The sequence below is a fragment of the Myotis davidii genome, unplaced genomic scaffold (genome assembly GCF_000327345.1).
Source record: "Myotis davidii unplaced genomic scaffold, ASM32734v1 scaffold441, whole genome shotgun sequence".
In the NCBI taxonomy this organism is placed as follows: domain Eukaryota; kingdom Metazoa; phylum Chordata; class Mammalia; order Chiroptera; family Vespertilionidae; genus Myotis; species Myotis davidii.
The window spans coordinates 341,336-351,126 of record NW_006291818.1 but is presented as its reverse complement, the minus strand read 5'-3'; the positions used below and the strand labels follow the sequence as shown (position 1 = coordinate 351,126).

The 9,791-nt window shown below is 42.5% G+C and overlaps 1 protein-coding gene across 6 annotated transcripts in view; it reads right to left on the bottom strand.

The window, feature by feature from the left end:
* The window catches only part of ADAM10 (ADAM metallopeptidase domain 10), a 164,176-nt gene that overhangs the window by 141,582 nt on the left and 12,803 nt on the right, over positions 1-9,791 (bottom strand). The window contains exon 1 of one of the 6 annotated variants that reach the window (XM_015564965.1): positions 7,071-7,135. The exons of 4 other annotated variants lie outside the window; for them this stretch is intronic. The gene's annotated coding sequence lies outside the window, so the exon portion shown is untranslated. Of the gene's footprint in view, positions 1-6,937; positions 7,136-9,791 lie in introns of those variants that run through there. One more of the 6 variants, XM_015564964.1, reaches the window with a different exon arrangement.

The window sequence follows — 9,791 nt, the reverse complement described above, 5'->3', positions numbered from 1 at the left end:
GGCCATCAGGGCCCAGATTAGGCCAGTTGGCTGCTGCAATGCACATCATAGCTAGCTACTGGTGGTTCTGGTGGTTTGGCCATTCAGGTCACTGGGCTTTTATATATATGGAAACAATGTTAAACGAGTCCAGAGACAATGTGAAAGTGAATTTATAGGCTTATGGATGGTATATAATGTTAGTATTAAGTGATACCTTTACCTTTTATCTTCTGGTTTGTTTGTTTTTCCAGTCCCTATCTCTTTTTAAATTATGTGTAACTTAAAAAACCACTCAGTAAAAGTTAATAATGATTTTTAGAGTCTCAATGGTATGAAATAAATTCCATATATTGTATATATATATACACACCCACTAGAGGCCTGTTGCATAACTTTCATGCACTGGGGGGGGGGGGGGGGGGTCACTCAGCTCAGCCTGTGCCCTCTTGCAGTCCGGGATCCCTTGAGGGATGTCCACCCTTGGTGGTCAGTGCACTCCTACAGGGGGAGCGCCGCTCAGCCAGAAGCCTGGCTCACGGCTGGCGAGCACTCCTCTGCATTAAGCGTCTGCCCCCTGATGGTCAGTGCCTGTCATAGCGACCGGTTGTTCTGCCGCTCAGTCGATTTGCATATTACAGTTTTATTATATAGGATACTAGAGGCCCAGTGCACGGGGTGGTGGGGGGAGAGGGGGGTTGTTCCCTCAGCCTGGCCTGCACCCTCTCACAGTCCAGGAGAACCTTAGGGGATGTCCCACTGAGTGGGCCGGAGCGGGCCCAAGCCGTCAGTGGGACATCCTTAACACTACCGTGGAGGCGGAAGAGGCTCCTGCCACGACTGCTGCGCTCACCAGCAGTGAGCCTGGCTTCTGGTTGAGCGGTGGTTTTCCTGTGGGAGCGCACTGACCACCAGCGGGAAGCTCCTGCATTGTCTGCCCCCTGGTGGTTGGTGCACGTCATAGCAACTGGCCGACCGGTCGACTGGCCCATGGTGATCAGTGCACATCATAGGGAGCAGTTGAGTGGCCTTAGCATATCACTAGCATGTTATGCTTTGGTTGAACGGACAACTGGACGACAGGACATTTAGCATATTAGACTTTCATTATATAGGATAGACTAGAGGCCCAGTACAGGGGGGCAGGGCCTCAGCGCAGCCTGCACCCTCTCAGAGTCCAGGACCCCTCAAGGGATGCCTGCTTGCCAGCAGTCGGACATCCCTCTCACAGTCCAGGACCCCCTGCTCCTTACCGCCTGCCTGCTCACTGCTCCTTATCGTTCAACTTGGTGCTCCTTAGCACTGCACCGGAGGCAGGAGAGGCTCCTGCCACCACCACTGCGCTCACCAGCCATGAGCCCGGCTTCTGGCTGAGCAGCATTCCCACTATGGGAGCGCACTGACCACCAGGGGGAAGCTCCTGCATTGAGCACCTGCCCCCTGGTGGTCAGTGCACATCATAGCAACCAGTCATTCTGGTCGTTCCTCCATAATGGTCGCTTAGGGTTTTATTATATAGGTAATCAGAAAACCATGGAAATATTCTATATTTCTTTTAATTCAATTTTTAAAGTGAATGACAATGGTTAAGTGCTTTAAAAATAACATTGTTTAAGTAAGAACACATAGTAGTTGCCCTAGCTGGTTTGGCTCACTGGATAGAGCGTCGGACTACGGACTAAGGGTCCCAGGTTCGATTCCGGTCAAGGGAATGTACATTGGTTGCAGGCACGTCCCCAGTAGGGGGTGTGCAGGAGGCAGCTGATCGATGCTTCTCTCCCATCGATGTTTCTAACTTTCTATAACTATGAACAATCACGCTTAAGGTACATAATCTTTACTCCCTGGAATAGAGATAAGAAATGTCCTAACCTTTGGAATCGAAATTAATAGGTTTAAAATCAACTGGTATAAATACAGATGTTACAAGACAATAAAACATAGAACCTGGTGACAGAACCTGGCTGGAGAACCTAGCGAGGGAATATGGCTACAGAACCTGGCTGGAGAACCTGGAGAACCTGGCTGGAGAACCTAGCAAGAGAACATGGACACAGAACCTGTCTGGAGATCCCAACCAGAACTTCGCTGGAGATCCTGACTAGAACTTGGCTGGAGATCCTGGCTAGGCTGCTGATCAACTGAACGCTGTCTCCGTGTCATTCCTTCTTTGCCGACTCCGTCCACACCTTTGGGGACCCCTGGACCTGCTGGGGCTGGACCCCGGCAATCCCTCTCCCTTCCTCTCTGTAAAAAATTCAATAAAACGTATTTTTTTAAAAATAAGTTTAAAAAAAAAGAACACATAGTAGTTGAAAAAAAGTAACTTAAGTTTTATAGAGAAAATTCTAACTCACTCAACCTACCTAATTTTTAAATTACAAGGACATATAAAAATACTCAATGAGCAAAACAAATACACTGACAAAAATAGTAGTTTCATTCCATATTAAAGTCAATTAAAATGCCCTAGCTAGTGTGATAGGAGTTGGTTGGAGCATCATCCCATATACCACAAGGTAGCAGGTGCGATTCCTGGTCAGGACACACACCTGGGTTGCAGGGCACTTACGGAAGACAAGTGATCAATGTTTCTCTCTCACATTGATGTTTCTCTCTCTAAAATCAATAGAAACCATATCCTCAGGTGAGGGACAAAAAAAGTCAAGTAAAAAGATTTAGAAGCTGAGTATTTCCAGACTTTCCAGAAAGTGAAATTATTAGTACAGTAATATATTCACTCAACACATACATAATGGCACTTTACTATATGCTTGGTGTTGTTTTAGGCACTGGGAGTATTGCAGTGGACAAAACAAAGTTACTGACCTAATGAAGCTTTATTCTAGAAAAGGAAGACAATGAAACAAACAAGTAAATAATTTGGTATGGCTGTAACAGGGTCATTGCAGGGTAAGCAGAGAGAATGTGCAAAGGAAGGAGTTAGTATTTTTACATGATGTAACAGGAAGCCCTTACTAACATTTGAGCAAAGTTAAAAGTACTTGATGTTACTGAACTGCACACTTACAAAATGGTCACGATGGTAAATTTTATGTTATGTGTATTTTACCACTATTTCAGAAACGAACAAGAAGGAAAACGGTACAGGCCCTATGAGGATGTGTACATATATATCATGTAGGATCACGCAAGCCACTATTAAGTATTTTGGCTTTTTCTTAAAACACTAGAGGTCCAATGCACGAAATTCGTGCAAGAGTAGGCCTTCCTTCCCTGGCTGCCAGCACTGGCTTCCCTCGCAGCACCAGCTTCATCCGGATGGTCATCTGGAAGGACATCTGGTCTAATTAGCATATTACACTTTTATTATTATAAATAGGATATTCCATGCCTGGCCAATGTGTTCAGTGGTTGAGCGTCAACCTATGGATCAGGAGGTCACAGTTCAATTCCCCGTCAGGCAACATACCTTGGTTGCTGGCTCAATCCCCAGTAGGGGGGCGTGCACAAGGCAGCCAATCAATAATTCTCTTATCACTGATGTTTTTATCCCTCTCTCTCTCTCCCTTCCTCTCTCTGAAATAAAAACATATTTTTAAAAAAATTTTAATATAGGGTGTCCCAAAAACATATGTTCACACTTTTAACAGCTGACAAAGCAATTGATGTTTCTTTCTTTTCAGATTTACCCATTGGAATTAATAATTATGCAAAGTGTGTATACATTTTTGGGGACACCCTGTACTAAGCCACTGGATTATGGGGTTTTACTAATTTTTTATTTTGTTATTATGTGCTTTATTGAGGTACAATTCACATAACATAAAATTTACCACTTTAACCAATTTAATGTATATAATTTTCCAGTAGATGATTTTGACCAAGTAGCTTTTGAACAAGATCATACTGTCTGCTACACTGGGAAGAGACTGGGAGAACAAGAAAACATGGAGAACATTTAGCAGTTTTTACAGTAATTAAAGTGAGATGGATGCTGGCTGTGTCAATCAGGGTAGTTAGCAGTGGAGCTAGTGAGAATTAATCAAAATCTTCATATACTTTGAAGGAGAAGCTAACAGGATTTGCATGGTGTAAGAGAAATACAGGAATGAAGAATAACTCCAAGTTTTTGTCAACTGAAGAACTGAGCTCCCACTTACTAAGATGGGAAAGACTATAGGACAAAAGACTGGGGATGGTTCTCAACCTTCTGGCCCTTTAAATACAGTTCCTCATGTTGTGACCCAACCATAAAATTATTTTTGTTGCTACTTCATAACTGTAATGTTGCTACTGGTATGAATCTTAATGTAAATATCTGATATGCAGGATGGTCTTAGGCGACCCATGTGAAAGGGTCGTTCGACCACCAAAGGGGTCGCGACCCACAGGTTGAGAACCGCTGATCTAGAGGGCTCTGTCTTCCCTAAATAAAGGACACTTAAATGCTGGAGACATTCTCATATTAAGTTTTTAACAATGGACAAATAGATCTGTTACCTGATGATGAAAATAAAATAACATTTAACCTAGAGTACAGTATGATGTTAGTAATCTGACATCAGTGGAAAATGACAGCTTCCACTGAGAAAAATTTCTAGATAACTCAAGTTTATCTATGTGCCAAACATCTTTCCATTTGAAATATTATTGATTTTTTTTCCTCTACCTTATCATCTTCTTGAGCTAGACTCATCCTTATTAACATCTTAATCCTAAGAGGTCATATTGATGTGATAACCTCAATACTATTATATGTTACTAGAGGCCCAGTGCATGACATTGGTGCACTGGGTGGGGAGGGGTGTCCCTCAGCCCAACCTGTGGCCTTTAGCAGTCTGGGAGCCCTCGGGGGGATGCCTGGGGAGCAGGCCTAAGCTGCAGTCGGACATCCTTAGCACTGCCGCAGAGGCGGGAGAGGCTCCCATCACCACCACTGCACTCAACAGCCATCAGCCTGGCTTGTGGCTGAGCGGCACTCCCCCTGTGGGAGCACAGTGATCACCAGGGGACAGCTCCTGCATTGAGCTTCTACCCCAATGGTCATTCCGGTCATTGGGTGGTAACGGATGCTTAGGCTTTTATATATATAGAAGATTGTGCCATTTTACGCAGTCTGGGAGCCCCATGATCAATCACCCTACAGAGGGAGGCTCCGCCCACCCACCGCAGCCCTCTGGTCAGTGGCCTGGGCCTCCCTCTTTGGGGCAACCCATCGCAGAGCCCCCCCAACCGATCACCTCACCGGCCAGTGGCCTAGGCCTCCCTCTATGGGGCGATCATGGGGCGATGGCAAGGCCCCCCCCCAACCAATCACATTACACCCGCCTTGGCTGGCCTGGTGCCAGTGTGTGTCATAGTATGGTCGTCTGGACGATCGTTCTGCTCTTTGGCCGTTCAGTCGATTTGCGTAGTATGCTGTTATTATAGATAGCTCCATCCTGCAGTGTGGTTATTTGGCCAATGATTCCTCCTTTCTCTACTATTACTTTATTAGACCTATACATAATGCATACCAACAGCATTTACATCCTGGTCCTTAGTTGTAGTTGCCAGAAATCTGGCCTTCACAGAGCATACAACAAATTTACATTATAGTACTTACAAACTTCATGGACTAAAGACCTGCAAACTTAAAAAGAAAATAATCTTCTTGTTTATATAAGACAATGTCCTTAACTTTATGAGATGCATACTAAACTGAATATTAGGGGTACAACTTACTTTCAAATGGTTGGGGGTGAGGGGGGTGTTGAGCATATTAGAGAGAGAAAGCAAATATGGCAAAAGATAATCATTAACAAATTGAAATGAAAGGTGTACAAATGTTAATTGAACTATACATACTGCTAATCTTTCAAAAAGTGTAACATAGTGCATATCAAGCAAATGTCTATTTGTAAAACTAGTAGAATAATAACTGGATTTCACCTGTAAGATGGAGAAAATAGATTTAAAATTTTAGAAGAAACACCGGGGGAGGGGAGTAATGCAATACCAAAAGATCACCTACATACACGAGTGGAATATGACCAGCAGGTGGAAGAAGTAGAAAAAAATGTAACCTAAGAGAGCTTAGATTTCTCCCTTTTTACAACTGAGAACAGTACAGTCATCCCTCAGTATCCATAGGGATTGGTTCCAGGACCCCGCAAAAAAACAAAATCCACAGATGTTATATAAAATGGCACAGTATTTGCATATAACGTATATCTGCATATAAGCTACAGAAGGGAATGGCTACACATCACTTCATTTGCATGGATTCAGCATAGTGCTCAGTACATGGCAAATTCAAGTTTTAGAACTTACTAAGATTGTTTTCCCCCCTAATATTTTCATCTGCAGTTGGTTGAATTCACAGATGCTAAACCTACAGATATGCAGGGCCAACCATATTTTTATTTCCTGTAATTTTTCAATGTCACCATTTACTAACAGTAATCTGCCTTAAAAGAAAATTATTTTTCCTGATTACAAAAGTGATTATTATAAAGACATATACCTTATACCTCACCATCCAGAAATTTAGTAACTATCCTCAACTTTTTAAAAATGAATACACATGTAAATTTACCTATTACAAAACTGAAATGGTATTGTGCATAAATGTCCTACTAGTATAAGGTACTTTCCCCGCTTGATTGTAAACATTTTCTAATGTCAAAAAACAAAAATACCTTGTAAGAACTTGACTAACCAAAAGTCAAATGGCTCAAATACTATCAGTACAAAGAACCTAATTATGCTCTTGGTAAAATGATCCAATATTTCATACAATTGTCACATATAATGTGACAATCTCATTATACTTTTTAAAGCATGAGATATGTTTCTAAGAGGTAGTATAGTGTTTAAGAGCATGAATTCTGGAGCAGGCTATTTTCAAATCCTGGCTTCCCCAATTAATAACTATATGACTTTTCTGACCTTGAATAAGTTACCGTCCCTGAACCTGCTCCCTTATTTGTAAAATAAGTATAACAGAACCTACCTTGTAGAGATGTTGCAAAAATATTGAGTTAATACACAAAATGCCCTAAGAATAGTGCCTCGCACATAAGTGTCCTATAAGCACAAGCTATTTATGATTATTTTCCATATTCCATGGGTAGGTAGCATCTTACCTCCCAGGAACACTTGCAAACAAACTCCTGAATCCAAAACCTACAATCTTCGTTCCAATCTAAATTAAAAGTAAAAATAGGGCAAAAACAGAATGAAAATCACATTAATGTCAAGGAATAATACAATCAACCAGAGAATAGCTTCCTGATGATGGGTCAATATCATCATCTTTGTGTGGAATACAAAATATTATTACATAACAAACTAGAGCAGCCGTGGGCAAACTATGACCCACAGGCCGGATTCGGCCCGTTTGAAATGAATAAAACTATTGAAAAAAAAGACCATACCCTTTTATGTAATGATGTTTACTTTGAATTTATATTAGTTCACACAAACACTCCATCCATGCTTTTGTTCCGGCCCTCCGGTCCAGTTTAAGAACCCATTGTGGCCCTCGAGTCAAAAAGTTTGCCCACCCCTGAACTAGAGGCTCAGTGTACAAATCCTGGCCTGCAGGGACTGGGCTGAAACTGGCTCACTGACATCTCCTGAGGGGTCCCAGATTGCGAGAGGGCGCAGGCTAGGCCGGAGGGACCCCACCTGTGCATGGAGCCAGGAAGGGGCTGAGGGAGGACTCCCGGTCGTGTCCAGCCCATCTTGCCCAGTCCTGATCAGCCAGAGCCCAGCAGCAAGCTAACCTACCAGTCAAAGCATCTGCCCTCTGGAGGTCAGTGCACGTCATAGCGACTAGTCGAATGGTCGAACAAACAGTTGGATACTTAGCATATTAGGCTTTTATTATATAGGATAAACTTTTTTTCTCTATGTCAAAGAAAGTTGATTCTGCCCTAGCTGGTTTTGCTCAGTGGATAGAGCATCGACCTGCAGACTAAAGGGTCCCAGGTTCGATTCTGGTCAGGGGCATGTGCCCAGGTTGCAAGCACCATCCCCAGAAGGGGGAGTGCAGGACGCAGCCTATCAGTGATTCTCTCTCATCATTGATGTTTCTCTCTCTCTCCCTCTTCCTCTCTGAAATCAATAAAAATATTTTTTAAAAAATAGTTGATTCTACAATCTTAAGGAGAGAAAAATCTGTAAAAATGTTTGACATTATAGATCTTATTTACCGAAAAACTCAATTACAATAAATAACAGGATGTGTAATTAGGCTGGCACATTTCCATTCCTCAGAAAAACTCCTTATGATCAAGCCGTTTTCAACAGATGTTTCACTTGTATAATTTTAAAATTAGGTACCAAGAGCATTTTACCCCAACATAAAAGTGTATAGTATGACTCAGTTGGTTAAGCATCATCACGTGCAACAAAAGTTTGCCAGGTTGCCAGTTTGATTCCCAGTCAGAGTGCATGCCTGGGTTGCCACCCAATCCTCAGTAGATGGCATGGCATGCAGGAGGAAGCCAATCAAAGTTTCATTTTTCATATCAATGTCTCTGTCCTTTGCCCTTCCTCTTTCTCTAAAAATCAATTTTAAAAAATATTTTACTGCACTTTTAGAAACACTACTTCTACAACATGACCTCAAACTTAAGCCACAGTATCCATTTCTTCATTAGAAACCAGTCAAGTCATTTTCTACAAGTGAATATCTATACCTAACAGTTACAAGGAAAAGTTCAAGATAAGAGGGTGTGTCTATAATTAAAAGCATATTTCAACACACCAACTTTTCAAGATAAGCTAGTCTCTAAGAAATAAAAATAAAGCTAGCTGACTCAGAAGCGAAAGTAGTTTTTTATTATAAACTAAATCAATCACAAAGAACACAAAACATCAATGATTAAAACCTACTAAATGTGTTAAATTTCTACCATTGACTTATGATATACAACTTAAAAATCCAAAGGTGGAAATGTGTACATGATGTAGATTTCTATGCTAATTTGAAATGCCTTTATACCATTTCAAAAAAGTGTAGACACAAGTACAGACAGTAACCCATATAAAGGACTGTGACATTCACCCTAAGTACACACACACTCTCTGGATCCAGCCATCCATCACTTTATCTACCCCAGACCCTGAATTTCATCCTACTCTTATTTCTTCATCCTTCTCCCATATTATTTCCCAAACCATCTGCCTCTGCCTCCTTCTAGGAAACCTGGATGTGCAAATAAAACAATTCTGCTAAAGGTGTTATTGATAACTAGAGGCGCGATACACAAAATTCGTGCAAGGGGCTTGGCCCTCACAGCCGCAGCTTCATCTGGAAGGTCGTTCAGCTGTCCAGTCTAATTAACATATTACGCTTTTATCATTATAGATAGACTAGAGGCCTAGTGCACAAAATTCATGCATGGGAGGGTGGGGGTAGGGTCCCTCAGCCCAGCCTGCACCCTCTTCAATCCGGACCCCTCAGACATCCCTCTCAATCCGGGACCGCTGGCTCCTAACCACTCACCTGCCTGATCGCCCCTAACCCCTCTGCCTGCCTGCCTGCTCCCCCTGAACTTCCTCTGCCTGCCTGCCTGCTCACCCCAACCCCTCTGCCTGCCTTCCTGATCGCCCCTAACTGCTCTCCCCTGCCAGCCTGATCGCCCCGACTCGCCTCTGCCTTGGCCCCCGCTACCGTGGCTTTGTCCGGAAGGACATCTGGAAGACATCTAGTATATCTGGTCTAATTAGCATATTACCCTTTTATTAGTAGCATCCCTCCAATTGTGACAACCAAAACTTTCTCTAGACTACTTATGAATACTTTAGTGTCTGCTTTGGGTATACAATTTAACTACATGTTAATTTCTTTTTAAGTA